This window comes from Dermacentor andersoni, chromosome 1 (genome assembly GCF_023375885.2).
Source record: "Dermacentor andersoni chromosome 1, qqDerAnde1_hic_scaffold, whole genome shotgun sequence".
NCBI lineage: Eukaryota > Metazoa > Arthropoda > Arachnida > Ixodida > Ixodidae > Dermacentor > Dermacentor andersoni.
In genome coordinates, this window is record NC_092814.1 from 405,767,175 (window position 1) to 405,785,237 (window position 18,063).

Consider the following 18,063-nt stretch of genomic DNA (forward strand, 5'->3'; position numbering starts at 1 on the left):
CTCTGGGTCACCGCTGACTGCACATTGCCGGTAAAAAAAATCACACAGGAACTCCTCTCGGATTTGTCTAAGTATGCGTAAGCATTGTGACTCTTCCTCATCCACACGCAGTCCATGTCGTTATCAATGTTATGAGGCTTGATCCGACGAGTATAAGCGACAGCGCTGCGGCGACACGAGCTGCTGTGGTCGGCGGCGCCAAGTGAATGGCGCAAGCAAAGTACTGCAGGTGCCGGGGCCAGGTGCGCTGTGACGTTACGTTCGTTTTGAGCCGTTATCGCTCTTTAGCACTTCTCAACCGCGTCGAACCATTATCAACCGTTCTCCGGCGGCGGCGACTGCTTGTGGCACGGCCGCGCGAACCCTATCTCGAAAGCGAACTGCAATTTGGACAGAGTGTGCCCACTGCTGAAAACTTCACGCGCTGTGTTCTCACCGTTTACTTCGCTTTGAAAACAGACGCGCGTACACCTATCTTGAAAGTGATCTGCGAAAAGAGCATAGTGCGGCATAAGCTGAGAGCTTCGTGAGCGCTGTGTTCTCGCCGCTTCAATCGCGTTGAAGCGAGAGCTAGCACTCGCTTCAACGCTTCTGCGTTGAAGCGAGTGCTGCTGCGGGTTCTATTTTGAAAGGTATCGGGCGGTACGGACTGACGGACGGATGGTTTTTATTTGTGGGTAATTATAGAAATGCCTACGTCATAAAAAAAATCGCAGGGTTCGCGGATGTCGCGATAACAACCAACTCCGTCTTGATCGCCCCCTCCCCACCCCGGGAAAAGGGACACTACGCCTCTACCTCAGTTGAAGAAACGATGATGAAACGTTAACGACAAGAACGGCATTTTCTAACGCCTTGTCTTATGGCCTCCGAGATTTGCGCGCAAAGTTGGCGCGCGCGAACCTGGGAGGCCATAATTGGCTGCTTAATAGCATTAAAGGACAAAATGATAATACCAAACGACACAATAAAAATGCAAACAAAGAACTGATCTTCGCTCTACTGTTTGGGGAAAAGAAATGAAAAATTAGACAGCCGCAACACACGCCACTAAAGCCACCACCGCCGGCATAACGCGGAACCAACAGTTGGCAACATTCATTCGCGCTTCATTGTCCGCTTCGTCTCCGCAACGAGAGCCGCCATCCTTTCGCGCCGGCCGTTTTGTCATAGTTTTGTTTTCTGCAAGTCCGTGCACGCAGCTCATCGGTAGCTGCACGGGTGCACGGCGTCGCATTGCGACCTGCGGCATTTTCTCGTGTTCGCGCAATCGGTGTGAAACATGTCGCATGTGAAATATTTGATAGTAGTGCCTCACGCCCAAGTCAAGCCGCCGTACGGGTGTATGGCTGTGTGCCCCGTTCTCGGAAGCGTCGACGGGTTTCCGGCATGCGGATTTCAGGTACGTGCAAATCCGTTTCGCCCTGCTATTGAGCTCCGGAGCAAGGCGTGCAATATTTCATGTGAAAGATGCAGTGCCCGTCATCATGGTGTGAATTTCGAGCGGCAAACGAGAACTGTGGCACTTAGAGCACACCGCGGCTGCTAAGTCAGCGTTGAAATTGTTTTACGTTACCGTAATATGTTGCTGTCTGTCTAATCTGCGGCTTGTGGACAGCTAGCCCATTGACTTTTGCTTGTGGCAACGATAGGTATATAAATGGAAGCGGTAATAATTTTCGAGAGCAGACAGTTGTTTCGCGCGATGTTTGGTCGTGTTCATGGCGTTATGAAAGCTAGAAAACTGGCTTGATCGTGCTTAGTTCTAACTCCAAGAGGCGTAACGTTGGCGCTGTATGTGTTTGTTTTCCTTGCCGCGAGTACCACTTTCATGCTTTTGTTGCATGAGAGTGGTAGCTGCTGCATGCCGTCTGGGCAGAATACAATAAAAGCAATTTCCTCACTTTCATACGTATGCAATGTGACGTAACAAAATTTCCAGCGTTTTATTCGGAGCGTAAATGTCCAGTATAGTTTAGTAAGAAACTCAAATTCTGTCTTAGCTTAGTAGGCGTGAAACAAGTGAAACTCTCATTCCTTTTTGAATTGTTCGCCCAAACCGCACCGCCCGCAGATGCGTCATCGGGTAATTGACAGTAGCTTCGCTACGTGAGTTGTTTTATGCGCCAATATTGCCCGGTTAAGTATCCTGTTAATTTATGCCGACGCTCGTTCATCTTGATTTTAAGCGATTACTATCCCCGAGTACCGGACGATGCCAAACTTGTTGTGAGGTGTAGCAAACGCGGGAAATTCAAAGTGGCGTGGCTGCAAGTTCCTGTTCTTACGTTTCTTGCATTCAAAGCCAACAGACACAGTATCACTGATTTATTTCCATTTCTGCTGTACTTGATCAATCTAATGTGACAACTGCATTTGCTCTTTAATGTTCTCCATTTATGTGTATTCAGCTTGGCTGCCAGAAAATGCTTGAATTTTTTTCAGTATCCAAGTGACGAAATATTTCACTTAGGGCCGTGTGTGAAACACGCATGACAAAACTCATAGCAAAATGATGAGATGTTTCTTTTATAGCGTTTGGACTCTACTTTTGGTGAGGATGTCGATCGACCTTGGGCCTGGTGACAGCACACCCGACATGGCAAAAGTGCAGCCTATCAGTTGAGTGCCCCCGAATGGACCATCAACATCGGAAAATGAAACAGAGCCAGGTAAGGGCAATTTTTACTTTGGAACAGAATACTGACAGCTGCCTCTTTTTTTAAGAACTAAATAACATATTTACAAACCCATCCTTTCTCTTTGTGCAGCCTACATAGAATTGTTTTTTGCTTGTTATACAGATCTTCAGAAAGCAGTTCTTCTGAACCCTTTCTGCATGCACAAATAAATAAAGAGGGGTGCACTTTCTGAAGAAATTGATGCACTGAAATGTGCGTTCGACACACAATGAGATGCAAAATAACCAATAACATTAAAGCGGTAAATAAAAACAAGTTTGAAACATGTTCTAACATCATAACCCGCCTTGGCATACGGATCTAAATATAACAGCAACAGAGGTGCATGCAGAGAAGTGTTTGTAAATATTTGCAAGATATGTACGTTGTCTAAGAAATTGTTTTTACTTACTCGGAGCTTCTTGGTGCCGTGGCAGTGCAGTAAAAGCTCAAAATGATGCCGCTGCTCCTAATAAAGCACCTTTAGATTTTAAAATTAAATTATGGGCTTTTACATTCCAAAGTCACAACCTGAAGTTTTGGGAACCTGGCCTTCTTTAATGTACACCCGAATCTAAGTGCATAAGCGTTATTGCATTTTACCCCCATTGGAGGGCAGCTGCCATGGCCTACATTGAAGTTAGGCTTGTGGCTGGGAGTGGCGTTCACGAACGCATACTCCTACCGTATGGGAATGGCCGAGAGCCCGATGTGCGACTCCTGTGGGTGCGAGGAGACCATCGAGCACCTATTGTGTACCTGCCCTCGCTACGATGTCCAACGCCTCTCTCTGCGGACAACTTTACGCAGACTGGACTCGAGATCTCTCACCGAGTCAAAGATACTCGGACCGTGGCCACACCCGTCACTGACTCGAAAAGCGATTCGTGCACTAGTGCGGTACTTGAAGTGCACGGGCTTAACAGACCGTTTATAGTGTCCTTGTGTATGGTGTCGTTCCCACACGTACTCAGTGCTTCCTCTCTCCCTTTCTTCCTCTTTCTATTCCCCTTTCCCCCCCAGTGTAGGGTAGCAAACCGGATGCTGTTCTGGTTGACCTCCCTGCCTTTCCTACCCTTGTTTTTTCTCTCTCTCTTAGGACCAGCATGACTGAGCAGCATGGCATCATAGTAAGTGAGCTATAACACCAGGTCAAAATGAGAAATACTGCTTAGAACTACCAACTTCTTGGCTCACAAGCACTTTGCACTAAGTTAAAGGAGTATGGAGTACTGACAGCAACCACTTATGTACCAATTTCTTTTTAGGCCGACTCTGTTATTAGGGTGCGAAGCTTCACTTTGTCAAAACCATCCTAAATTACAGGACCAGCTCAAAACACGCACCATGTATAGCTGGATTTGGACATGAAAATGGAGTCAATTCATGTCGCCGAAAATGGAGGTGGCAGTCACACTATTTCATGCATTTTGCCTAAAACATAGTCAATAATAATTAATCAATTTCTAAAATATTCTTTTCAAAAAGTTTTTTTCAAGCATGAAAGGAGGAGCCAAATGGTGTTCAGGTGCACGAGTGGTTAGTTGCATGGCACTTTTCGCATGTATTCACTGGCTTCTTTCAAGCTTGAAAAAAAAAACTTGCTGCACCTATTGAGCAGTAGAAAGCTGGATTGGTAATTTTTCAGGATGCTCTACAATTTTTGCACTGACACTCTTGCTTTGAATATAATATTTGAGCAGTTAAATAATCGTTAATAACTAATTACCTAATTAGGAAAAATGCAAGAATTGGTTTCGCTTCCTCAACACAATGGCAAACGACATTACCTTGGTGCTGTCCAGCTACGTAGCACTTTTACATATTTAAAGCTTGCACATGTCAGACAGACCACCTGGTAATTACAAGGCATATATAGCAGTGGCTGAGTTGTGTGAGCCAGCCATGTGTAGCGAATCATGCGAAACGGCCATGTTTCTTTGACTTAAGGGCATGATAAGATTTACATGCTCGACACCTTGTATCAGTGGGTTCTAGGCCTGTTCGTAGTGTAGCTGCTACATAAACAATATTTCTCCACGTGTAAGCTCATATGCATCTTTCAAGTATATTCCCTCATGTGTCCAAAATAAACCATCCTCGCGCTTCCTTCATTATGTCCTCATCTGTTGCTGTGCTAAATTTTTAACATGCAACTGCACAAATTTTCATCTAGTTTTCATATTTCCTCGTTGTTTGGTGGCTTTATTTCTGAACAAGTTGTTTTCGTTAAACCCTGTTGCACACACCAGTACACAGCATTTCTGCATAGAGTGGGAATTTTTTTTTCAGATTGACATTAATACACCTTGCCTGGGCAATGTAAGGCATTCTACATAACACGGCCCTGCAATAATGTTTTATATTGCATTCCAGCATCATGCAAAAGCTGTTTACTTACCAGATTAGAATATGTATAAGTGTTGGAAGTAACAGAACTGGAAGAAGCCAGCAGATAATGAGGCCAAGGAAAGCATACAGGAACATGTTTTAAGTTTTTTATATGAAGTATAGAAATGATAAATTCTAGGTAAATGAAAGTGGAATAAAAGATATCCACCTGTGGGTGAGGAACGGACCCATAACCTTCACATTACGCATGTGATATACTAACCACTGTGGTACTACGGCCGTGTTCGAGCGTCGACAATCTGAGGGGCCATTGTGGACGGTTGAATGCTGCCTTGGTGGCACAGTGGGTAGTGCATCGCATGCCTAATGCAAATGCTGTAGGTTCGTTCTCCCCCCATGCCTGTTTTTTTTACCATTTTCATTTCCCTTTATCATTTCTACATTTAAATAGAAAATTACAAATAAGTTTCCACGTGCCTTCCCTGGCGTCTTCCAGCTGTGATTCAGAAAAAGTTTGACCCTCAGTATCCTTTCTTCTCATTTGGAAGAACAGGAGCTTCATTTTAAAAATAATGAGTTCACTTTGTTCAGCATCTCAATGTGGTCTCAAATCTTATCACAGCATGTGTATTACTAAGTGAAGTTTTTGTTAAGATGATGATATAGCATGGGACCTAATTAGTAGCCTTTGTGTTCAGATATATGACTAGTCTAATAAATAGGAGGATTTTAAGAAGCACTTCTAACATGGTCTGATCATGTGTTTAAAAAAACTAATCTAGCATGATTTCAGGTATAACTGTTGCCCCTGAAAAATATTTGGATCATCTGCATTGGTATTGTTTTTAGAGAGCACCAATACTGTTTTGGTTGAAGTAGCCTCGTGGAACATGAAGCATCGCTTCTTGCTGAGTCAAGGAAATATCTGCATATCTGAGGTGCATGTGTCATATGCTCGAATGCTGTTTAAAGGCTGCTAAGAAGAAAATTACTTCCCTTGCCTTCCAGAGATTGCTTCAGTAGTCTATGCTACTCGATCATAAACAATTTGCCAGAGTGAACATTCATCACAGTTGGCTTTGCAATGTTTATGCAAAATACCACAATTGCCTACTAGACATGTGACTGCACTAAAGCTTGGAATTAATGAACAGTAAGATTTATGGGACAGCAAAACTTGTGTTTATTACTCCAGAACAAAATGCCAGGCACTTCGGTTATTTCTGCCATAGAGTTTCTTACAGTAATTACTAGAGGGAACTCTGGCGCTCCAGTCGTACCACCATGGGAATGATGGGAAGCACATGGATTTGTCTGATATTCGTGCTTGTGAATTCAGACGTTCTTGTAGCTTCGTATATAATACGCTATATAAATCTTATTGTCGTAAATTTCAGCGCAGTCTATACTCTTCGAAGTACAGAAGACGGCGCCAACACGCACAATTGCTATTAATTGCAACGATTGAGCTTGTCCAGGTGGCCAAATCGAAAGGCGCCAAGCGTCTCAAGGCACTGGTATGCCCGCGATAACTTCATCAGGGCGTTGCACTCGCTTGTTGTTACATGCCTCCGTGGCTTAATGGTTTCAATATCAGACTTCTGCTCTAGAGTTCCTGTGTTTGAATCCTGTCGTCGGACGATTTTAATGTTTATTTATTTATTACACAGTATATTGTTGAAAATGACCAGTTTACAAAGTCAGAAAGCTGCTTGAAGCCAAACAGACGAAGTTTAGGCAAATCCATGTACTTCCCATAATTTCCATGCTGGTACAGTCGTACTTGTTTGATCTCCTGTAGACACTAATGTCAGAGTTCCCTCTAGTAATTACCTCACTCTTGCAGAAGCGGCACCACACCTGCTGCGTAAACATGCACTACCTTTCGTGCAAGTGCAGGGAATGCTGTGAACTCGCCCTGTACAAAGCCTGCACTAAGTAAAACAAATCACAACGTGCAGTTTCTGTCACGTTGAACTGGTGGAATGAGTATTGACATGCAGCACCTCCTGAACTAGTTCAGGAAGTGCAGGTTAATCAAGTGGAGATTATATAGTAACAGAAGTTGAGTGATTCTGCTTTACATTCACGAAATATACTTCATGATACTTTTCCATTTATTTCCTCAGTTATTAAGAATCCATTTTGCATTGTTGGACAAAACTACAGAATGCCAACATATTTTCTAGCATTCACTGGTAGCAAACATGTCAAAACTTGTTCTAGTTTCTGGATTGCCGCTTCAACCGTTAACCCCCTAGTTAATTCCGGAAAAATGTACAAAATTTTCCAAATTTTTTACGTACTCAATTTTTCGGTGTCATTCTCATTTTAAAAATAATTACTTCATTGGTCTCTGGTTAGAAATAACACAAAAATAAGAGCTGCTCTTGAGGGCAGCTTTCCCTCAATGCCGACTGTAACTCATCTCTGACAATAACAGCAGCATAACATCGGGCGGAAAGAGTGCGACTCGTCATTGGCGACATTGGTACTACCTGCAGTCACTAGTACAGCTTGGGATCAAGGGTTAAAGGTTGCGACTTCGTTGCTGCCCAATTTTAATTCTGCAGCTGTTACACTTGGGTGTATCGTGTGTATGTACGTGTGCATGCATTAAAATGACTTCACGCTAGAGCAAAGCAACTGTAGCGCAGAGAGGCATTAGTCATCTTTATATATTTGCTTTGTAAAGATGCGCTAAGTTTATCTTTTGCAATATAGACTTGGTGCTCTTTGGCCAAAGATGACCTTGTGCTACTAAAACCTATCAATTAGCTTTTTGCAGTAGCAGGTGCTTATTCCTTTTTCGGGATTGGTGTGTGAGTTTTAATTCGTTTTTCTTGAACTGTGCAATTCCCACTCAGAGGACTGCATGTCATCTGAGGTGTTCCTTTTTCAATCAAGAATGTTGAGGTTGTTTTGGTGAAACTCGATTTCTTGCCTCAAACGAGCTTGTACAAACTGACCAAGCTGATACTTCTACCTGCTTATATACGAAATATGTTGCGGTTATGAACCCTCATAATGAATGACACATAGTATAAAAATTTTATCTATTAAAACAATTTAATGAAATTTTTTATGTTTTTCGCGTTCGTGTTCACTTCTCTACTCTCGTGTCCTGTCTGCATGCCTCACCTCTTTTTTACCACAATGCAGGGGGAAAAGGTTCCGGTAACACCATTCATTCAGTATGGTGGCCCAGACGTGTATGCAAGCAATCTCCTTCATGTGGACCAAGAACTACTCTGCAATGTCTCGCAGACTTCCATGCGAAGTCCTCAATATTCTCGTCTCAGTGGAATGGCTGCTCATCTATCTGCGTGTCCATCACCAAGACGGCCAGTTGTAAAGCTCCTGTACCCGTTTAAGAAAGCTTAATGATTTTTTTATTTAGTTTTCACGGTTGGCCGTAGAATCTTAACATTTTTGATCTTTACAACATTTTTACCTGGCACAAAGTGGTGCAATAACTTTAAACCAGTGTAATGTATTTAAGTGATGCTCACTCTAATGCCTATCTGGTTTTGTTAGTGTTTAAGAAATTTGTATGTCTGATGAGGTAACAGCATTTGAATTTGTCATCGTGGCTCGTTTCAATGAGCTGCTAGGAAAAAAGTCGCAAAACTTATCACACGCCAGTTGTAGCATTTTTGTTTTTATGACTATAGTATACTCGTTTCAAAAGATGGAAAGTGGGGAAAAAGACCTGAAGAACATAATCATCCTAGGATTGTCATGTCCTTACAACTCTGGAATGATAATGCCTCATACATCTTCGGAGCACATTGGTCACAATGCCTACAGGTATACTTGATAAGAGAATAGCTTGCACGCAGATTTGCCACACAGTTGATGGCTGATGGCTTTTGTTTGTCGTTTTCATGTTACTACTATGTATTCAATATTCATTTAGTTGTAAAGGACACTAGAGGCACTGAAGTACCAAATGGCACTTGCATTTCAGGGGACAAAGTGCCCAGCATGCCTGTCACAAAACGTGTTCTAGGGGCTACCTTGCCTCTATAGGTAAATAAATACCAGATGCTCTGTGTACAGTGTAATCGGTGTACTTGTCTGGAGTGCTTGAAAGATGTGCTACGGGCTGTACTGGCACTGTCTGAAGATAATGCATGGTTCTAGAAAGCCTGCAGCTGAGCATCTGCCACCATACTGAAGGAACTGCCAAATTTTGTTGATGTTGAAATGTAGGAGCTGCAATGAATAGTTGTGAATGTGGCAGTGCTGCCAAACTAAAGCACAAATTACGCACCTCGGCTCACACAATGCACTCTGAAAGTTTTGCTACGTGGTATCTGTGTTTGCTGCCTGACCTTATGGCACCTTTACGAGCAATCGCAGGTGATTGCAGCTGCTGAGGCTTTATCAACTGGCAAGTTGAAAAAATAATGCTGTGCCACCAGTGTGGCTGCACATTCGGAGATGCAAGCTATCTTGAACCAGGTGTTCCGTAGACAGTACCTGTGCAGCCAAAACATGGTGTTTGAGCCCTATAGGCAACTACGTTCACAACTGCCCACAAGTGTGCTGTCGGAACAGAAAGTTGAGAACAAGCAGCATTTTTACCGGGGTTCAAACATTAGTGCAAGTCATTCTTTCACCAAGGCTGGTAATCATGCATATGTAATGAGAACAGGGCATTTGTTACACACAAGGGGTCATGTGTCAAGTTTAATTAGATCAGTAATCTGAGATGGAATTATAAAAAGTGTACCTTTCGTTCCTCAGTGGTCTCTTGGAGAGAAGACCATTTCCGGCAGTTTAGTTTCGCCTTCTTATGTCTAGATTTGGTGTGCATAATGCAACTATAACTAACAGTCAGTGCTCTGTCCTGCCCAGGTTTTATGCTGCTTTTGTGATATTTGCAATATTTTGCAGTTCAGCTGCAAAATATTGTCTATAGTATTATATATTGTCTAGGCAAGTATATGTCTTTACAATTACTAGTTTTCCATGTTCACCTTTTGTGCAGTGCTCACTAGGTATTACTAGCCATGTTTTGTTCACACATGCTCTTGGATTGTTGCGCGAAGTGACATGGACACAGACTACAAGCAGACAGGACGAGCGCTAACTCTCAACTAAATATTTCTTGAAACGAAGAACATATATATATATATATATATATATATATATATATATATATATATATATATATATATATATATATATATATATATATATATATATATATATATATATATATATATATAAAGTGATTGCAGAAAACCGCAGCATAAGAACATGACAAGGTATGAAGAAATCAGTTATACATATCAGGAACTAGGGAAGTCAAAAAAGGACACAACAAAAGGACACTACTTCAGATTAACACACGTGTTGTGAAGATACTGAAATTCACATTCTAACAGACAAAGATGCATGGCTAATGCAAGTCTATCCTAATCTTTTAATGTGGAATGCCTTGATTATTTCCCGTGTGGTTTGACATTTGTCTCGAAAGACTTTTTGTGTCTTCAAACAAAGGTTTACAACCGCAATTGAAACAATGTGATGCTAGATGTGAAGCATTAGGGTGGTAAAGTGAATGTTTGTTTTCTTTTAGTCTAATATTAATGCACCTGCCGCTCTGTACAATGTAAGTCTTCCCGCACTTGAGAGGATACTGATAAACTATACCAGTGTTACAAGGCACAAAAAGGGACATATGTCTAACGCCGCAATTATCTTTTCTGTTTTGCCACCCTGTTCAAGTTTCTTATTTATCATAGGCACATGATAGACAACTTGCGGGGCCGAGAAAACTTTATCCACATCATATGTATTGGCCACGTTCCATAAACCATCTGATAATCTATGTATATAGGGCACCACAGCAAACCTTTTTCTGTTTTTCTTGTTTCTTAGCCTGGCCTTTTACCCATTTTAAAAGCTTTTTGCAGGTTAGTGATAATAAATGCGCAGGATAACTAGCCTTCTCGAGCCTATTTGTTGTGAAAAACTGTTTCATATTGTGTGGACATGACTAGCTTACTCAGCTCTTAAGTTTGCCATTACGAATGTCCACACAATATGAAACAGTTTTTCACAACAAATAGATAGAGAGGCATTCCACATTAAAAGATTGGGAGAGACTTACATTAGCCATGCATCTTTGTCTCTGTTAGGATGCGAATTTCAGTATCTTCAGAACACGTGTGTTAATCTGAAGTAGTCTTTTTGTTGTTTCCTTTTTTACTTTCTTACTTCCTGATATGTTTAACTGATGTCTTCATACCTTGTCATGTTCTTACGCTGCGGTTTTTTGCAGTCACCTATATATATATATGTTCTTCGTTTCAATATAAATTTAGTTGAGAGTTAGCGCTCATCCTGGTCTGCTTCTAGTGTGTGTACGTGTCACTTCTCGCTACAATCCAAGATCATGTTACTGTACCAACTCGCCCAACTTTCTATCCTTGTGTTAACATAGACACACTCAGACTTGTTCTTACTTATGTGACCGGTTATTTTTCTACTTTATAATAAGATGCAGTGCTTTTCGAATGAAAACATGTGATAGTTCGTAGTGAGATTATATTAAAAAAATCTTTTCTGCTTAAAATTTATTTGAACAAGCCTGTACCATTATTCGGTGCCTATGTCTTTGTATTGGTATGGTTTTACTCTTTATCTTCCTTTTTACTTTTAAAATGTGCAAACATTATTATGTAAGCATTTCTCTTTAATGAAATAATAAATACTTTTCTTATGACATTTCGTCACAAATTTTACAATGATTTTGTTCAATTAGGTAAGCTTAGACTAGCTGATTGTTATTCTGATAGCTTAACTTACTATGCCTGTGGGATATTGAATGCAAGCACATGGTGAAAAATAAACTAAATTATTGGGTATAAGCAGGTCACTGGCAGTAAATGGAGCATACATATATTTCAGGAAATAGTGCATGCTTATATATTGAACAGCATGCACAGCTACACATGCTGTTTTGTTCGTAAATGCTGAAACAATATTCGAAGTGGAAGCGCTTTGTTGCACTTTGTTCTTTGGCTTTCAGTGCTACCTTTAAGTCATATATGTGAAAGTACTAGTAGAAGCATCCCGTGGAGATAAATGACAACTTTGATGAATAGAGGTATGTGCTTAAAACGGCAAAAAACTGCTTCACAGGCAAACGTATGCTTCTGTAGTACTGCACTTGTTACCGTCGCCAATCCATGCATTGCTTGCGCTCTATTGCATTCAATATGAGCTACTACAACGAGCTGTGGTGTCTTTCCCTCCTGGTCGAGGTGGTGTTGCGAAAATTTTTGACCAAGTGGAGGTTTTTAATTATTTCTGAAATGCATGCAACCATGCTTTTGGCTGTGTGCTGTTTCCACGGAGTGATAAGTACTGGTGCACCAAGGTGCGGGAAACCCTGTGTCCTTTGTGCAGCGCGCGTTGTTATTGCGCTCTGCATCCTGCCGGCAGTGTACTATCACTGCAGAGGAAGATTACGAAAAGCATAGGATGTGTGCATTTCTGCGATCATGAAACTTAAATTTTTTGCCTGAAAAGGTCGCACGTTATGCTACCACATGACGGACCAGAAGCGCAATATGACGACGCCTCACAGATTCTGGCTCATACTGAACAAGGTAGTACCATAGCTAAGGCTAGGCAGCATTCACAACAGCTAGTCTGCCCATTAACTACATGGCTGTAGTGAACGCTAAAATACTTGCAGGGATAACACCCTTTCAGAAGGGTGTTGTCCATGCTACACCCATATTGAAAGGGTGGTGTCTGTGTTACACCCCATATAGAAAGGGTGTCGTTTGTTTTACACCCACAGGCAAGGTGACGTCATATTAACACCCCTTCTTTGGTGGGGTGTTAATTTGCATCCCTTTGCTTGGGGTGTAGCAATACACCCAAAAAGGGTGTCACCCATGGGACAAGTCATTTACACCCTTAAGGGTGTTAAAATTTTTAGAGTGTACGACGCAGCCATCACCACCACCCCCGACGCCCTATTTTCGGCAGTCACAGCCGCCGCCAACTATGCCGTATCGCCGCCAGTCGATTGCTGCGCCTCGTTTCTACGGAGAATCCCCTGCCGGCTACCCGCTTCGAAAGACCGATTTGTGGCGCACCGCTGACCGCCGGCCGCTATGCTTTCATTGCGGCGAAGCAGGACATGTTTACCGCGCGTGCCACTACCGCGCGGCTGGGTATCCAAGATTTCCCAACGGCAATTACCCTGTGTCTTATGCCGCACGTGGCTGCAACGGAAATTCTATCAACTTTCGGCCAGAAGGTTCAGCGACGCCTCGATCGCGTTTCCCTTCTCCGGCTCGTTACACCCCACCGACCCGTTCCGATTTTTCTGACGCCTCTAGGGGCAGGTCCCCTAGCCCGCGCCGAGGAAACTAGACGCAGCGACCTCCGGGGGTGAGGTTGAAAACCGATTAGCTACCCAAGAGCCCCCATCTCCGACGATCGAGGACTCTACAACTCCGATGACTCCAACCATGCCTCCTGTAACCGACGCCGTCAGCACCGATCTGTCGTTTGTACTGACGGCCACCAAGTGGCCGCTCTCGTCGATACTGGTTCACATTTTTCGATAAGTCAAAAGCTGGCCGATAGGCTGAGAAAACTGAAGACGCCGTGGGCCGGGCCCAACATCAGAACTGCCGGCGGCCAGTTGATGACGCCGATTGGAAAATGCACAGCCAAAATAGTAATCGCCGGTTAAACCTTTGTCGCCACCCTCGTCATTCTCTTTGAGTGTTGTAAGGAACTTATATTGGGGATGTATTTCTTGAAAGAGTACGCTGCGGTGATTAATGTCCGTGACCTCGTCGTCACTTTTTCTACGAGCTCAGATGACGTCGACCCCGTGGAACACCAGCGACCCCGCTTACGTATCGCCGACGACGACGTCACGCTTCCGCCGCGAAGCTGTTCCCTCGTACCTGTAATCTGCGACAACTTGAATACCGGGACTGGCGTCGCTGAACACATTGACGCACTGGTACTGAGCCAAGGTGTTTCCATCGCCAGGGCCGTAATTAACCTACACGACGGACATGCTGAACTCCTGCTGACGAATTTTACCAGGGAACGTCAAGACATTGTTAAAGGCACGGCTGTTGCTTACTTCGACGAATTTACCTCAATAGAGGACTGCCTCTCAGTGGAGCACGCGGCGTCCACCGTGGTTATGCCTGCCCCTGTGGTTGACATCAGTCCCACTTTATCGCCCGTGGAACGCAACATCTTTCTTGAGCTCATCGATGAGTTTAAGAGCTGCTTCTCATCCACGTCACGAGTCAGCCAGGCGCCGCTCACTAAGCACCGTATTGTCACCGAAGCCGACGCCAGACCAATTCGGCAGAATCCTTATCGTGTAGCACCTAAAGAGCGCGAGGCAATACAAACACAAGTGAAAAGTATGCTTGAGGACGGAGCTTTTCGGCCCTCTAAGGGTCCTTGGGCATCGCCTGTCGTATTGGTGAAAAAGAAGGACGGCAGCCTGCGCTTCTGCGTCGACTATGGAAAACTCAACCAGATCACAAAGAAAGAAGTTTTTCCGCTACCGCGTATCGACGATTCACTGCACAGGCTACGAAACGCACATTACTTTTCGTCGATGGACTTGAAAAGCGGGTACTGGCAAATAGAAGTTGGTGAGAGAGACCGTGGGAAGACCCCTTTGTGACGCCCGACGGACTTTATGAATTTCAGGTGCTCCCCTTCGGTTTGTGTTCTGCGCCAGCAACGTTTCAACGACTAATGGACACGGTACTCTCAGGCCTCAAATGGCAAACCGGTCTGGTGTACCTCGACGACGTGATTGTTTTATCCGTCCCGTTCGAGGAACAATTACAGAGGCTAAATACGGTCTTTGAAGCAATACGCTCAGCTGGTTTAACTTTGAAACCTGAAAAGTGTCATTTTGGTTTTGAAGAACTTCAATTTCTCGGTCACGTTGTTAGTCGTGAAGGTGTTCAACCTGACCCTGATAAAATCTCTGCCGTCGCTAATTTCCCAACGCCCTCAGATAAAAAGGCAGTGTGACGTTTTCGGGGCCTTTGCGCCTACTACCGATGGTTTATCGCGGAATTTTCGCGTAACACAGCTCGCCAAGAAACAACACGCGTGGCACCTTTCAACCTCGTTTACGCTGGGAAGTGACAACAATGTTGGCCGCAATGCGGCCACACGAGTGCGGTGATGACGAGACTGGCGCCGAGGAATTTACGCAACGCGCAGGGGAAGCCAGGCAGCTTGCGCGTTTGCGAATCAAAGAGCAACAGGAATACGATGCCCGTCACTACAATCTTCGACACAGACCCGTCACATACAACGTCGGGGACCAGGTGTGGGTCTGGACTCCTATTCGTCGGTGGGGGCTGTCTGAGAAGCTCCTGCGAAGATACTTCGGCCCGTACACAGTTCTGCGCCGCATCAGCGATGTGAATTATGAAGTTGTCCCCGACAGTCATAACTGCACCAAACGCTAGCGGAATCTGCCTGAGGTTGTGCACGTGCTTCGTATGAACCCATACCTTTCCTCATGACCTCAACTTTCACCGTCTGTGCACAGCCTTCGGATATTAGTGCATTCGGACGATGCCTTTGTTTCCGAAGGAGGGGCAAATTCCACATTCTATATGGTCGCCGCGGGTATTTGCCAGCTGATCAGAATGACGCTGAAGTAGCGCGCGAGTAGAAAAACAGAGACGACAACGACGTCGCGTTGACTGCTCTCATAAAGTGCTTTTACACGTCCTCGACACCGGCTTTCCCGTCTCCTACTAGGCTGTGACAATATAAGCCTGTTGCAAAATGTTTGTCACTAAGCACTGTGATATTCTTGAAAGTACTGCTTGGTTGGTTTCACACTTGTGAATTAGTACTGAGGCGGTGGTATTTCCATGTAGGCCCACTGCTGGCTTTCTGTGCGCTCACGAGTTTGTATTAAGCTTTTACAATGGGAGGGGCAACATGTACGTGACTAACCACTGTGATATTTTTTTTAAAGAACTGCTTTGCTGGTTTTAGACCTGTGAGTAATAGTACTCGGGTGGCACTAGTCATGCGTAGGTACACAGGGACCATTTGTATACATTTTGCTCATGCAAAGCAGATACAAAGTGCATGTCACTAATCACTGATATTTGTTGAAGAATTGCTGTGATGGTTTTACATTTGTGAATAAGGTCAGGACACAATACATGTGATGTATAGTTGAATTTATACAGTGCCAAGACATCGGCTGTATACGTACCAAAAAAGAACCCGCCGTGGTTGCTCAGTGGCTTTGGTGTTGGGCTGCTGAGCACGAGGTCGCGGGATCGAATCCCGGCCACGGCGGCCGCATTTCGATGGGGGCGAAATGCGAAAACACCCGTGTACTTAGATTTAGGTGCACGTTAAAGATCCCCAGGTGGTCGAAATTTCCGGAGTCCTCCACTACGGCGTGCCTCATAATCAGAAAGTGGTTTAGGCACGTTAAACCCCATAATTAAATTACGTACCAAAAGAAATGCATGTCATTATATTGTTGTGATTATTACTGTTTGGATTTTATTAAACCGTAATAAAATTGTTTCTTGTATCAGTTGAGGTATGCCATTTGGCATGCAACCAAACTGATGACCTGAACTTGTGCCTACAAATAAACAGCTAAGTTAAGAGTATACTGCTCATATTCTGCTAAACCAGTTTAGCAAATCATTTACTACAATGCTGGAAAAATGACAGAGCTGACTGGGATGTACAGAAAGAGTTCTGCACTGGCTGAAGGACTGCCCCACACTGGAGTTGGTAATGTTGCCTTTATTTGAACAGAAAGTGCACTTCTATTAAAAATGCGACAGTCAGTGCAAAAACATAAGGCAGATGAGCAGATGTGGCACATTTATTTCAGGGCTCGCCATGCCTACTACTGCATTTCTAGTCTTCCTGTGTTCCGCGTATAAGTCCCTGTTCAGCCAAGGCTTTTACTCCATGACAGTTGTTTTACAGGGTTCGTAGCAATATTGAAGCGATAAATTCAAGGGTTTTGAAGGACTTTCGAGGCGCCGACATAATTACTTCAAGGACCTCATGCGATGTGTTTTGTAGCTTGGAGAGGCAATAACTTGTTCAAAAACGACATCGGTAATTTTAATGCAAACAAAAGAAAACAAAACAAACCGCATTTCACTGATTTCATACATTTGAAAGACTGTTAATTTGCCTTTCACCGCCCATCACTAAACGCACACAGTGCCTTCACGCACACACAAGGAGGCATTTCAAGAAAGCGCTCGAAATTTCTCTGCAATAGCATAATTGACTGTTTGTACCTGCAACATTTGCAGTTTTTGAATGCTGTTTGATTTTACAGTGTATGTGACGTCATTTGTTGCCTCAGCTTTTCACCATCAAATAAGCAAGTCATTTCTAGTTCCTTTTTATTGTGTCTGTAGCTCCATTTACTCTTCACGGCTTTTCTTCGAATGCCTCAACTGTTGAGCTTCCTGCAACTCTTCCTACTCTTGCAAGTACATTTGTTACCGGTTCCATGTGCCTAAAACTAGTATCTGCGGCTCCTTTCTGATTTCAACTTTAAAGATGCCGCTTTCCTTCTATTACCTCCATAGACAATTCTCTGTGACTTGCGAGAGAGTCACAGAACAGCAAAAACGCTTTCCAATGTGTGCTAAGCCTAGCCAAGTGTGCAAATTTAAGGACTTTCCAGTACTTCTAAAAATTCAAGGGTTTTAAATGCCTTGAAAATGGTAGTTTAGAAATAAAGGGTTTTCAAGGAACGCTACAAACCCTGTATTCTAGCACCTAAATAATTTCACAAGCCTGTTTTGGCAAATAATTCGGAAATTCATGCTTTTTATCTAACGCTGCACAATCTCTGTACATTGAAGCCACCACAGCGCATCCATTTTGGAGTAAAGAAAAATACTGAAAGCCTTTAATACCACTCTTTTTTTTTCTATGGAGCTTCGTACTGCTAGTTAAGTTTACAAATGTGCCTGGTTTTGGTTGG

At 43.5% G+C, this 18,063-nt stretch overlaps 1 long non-coding RNA gene across 1 annotated transcript; it reads left to right on the top strand.

Moving 5' to 3' along the window:
- The first annotated feature begins 1,009 nt into the window (after positions 1-1,009).
- LOC140215428 (uncharacterized) lies at positions 1,010-8,334 on the top strand. Its single transcript, XR_011892379.1, has 3 exons — positions 1,010-1,402; positions 2,536-2,672; positions 8,196-8,334. It is a non-coding gene; the product is annotated as an uncharacterized lncRNA (long non-coding RNA).
- The last annotated feature ends 9,729 nt before the right edge of the window (positions 8,335-18,063 follow it).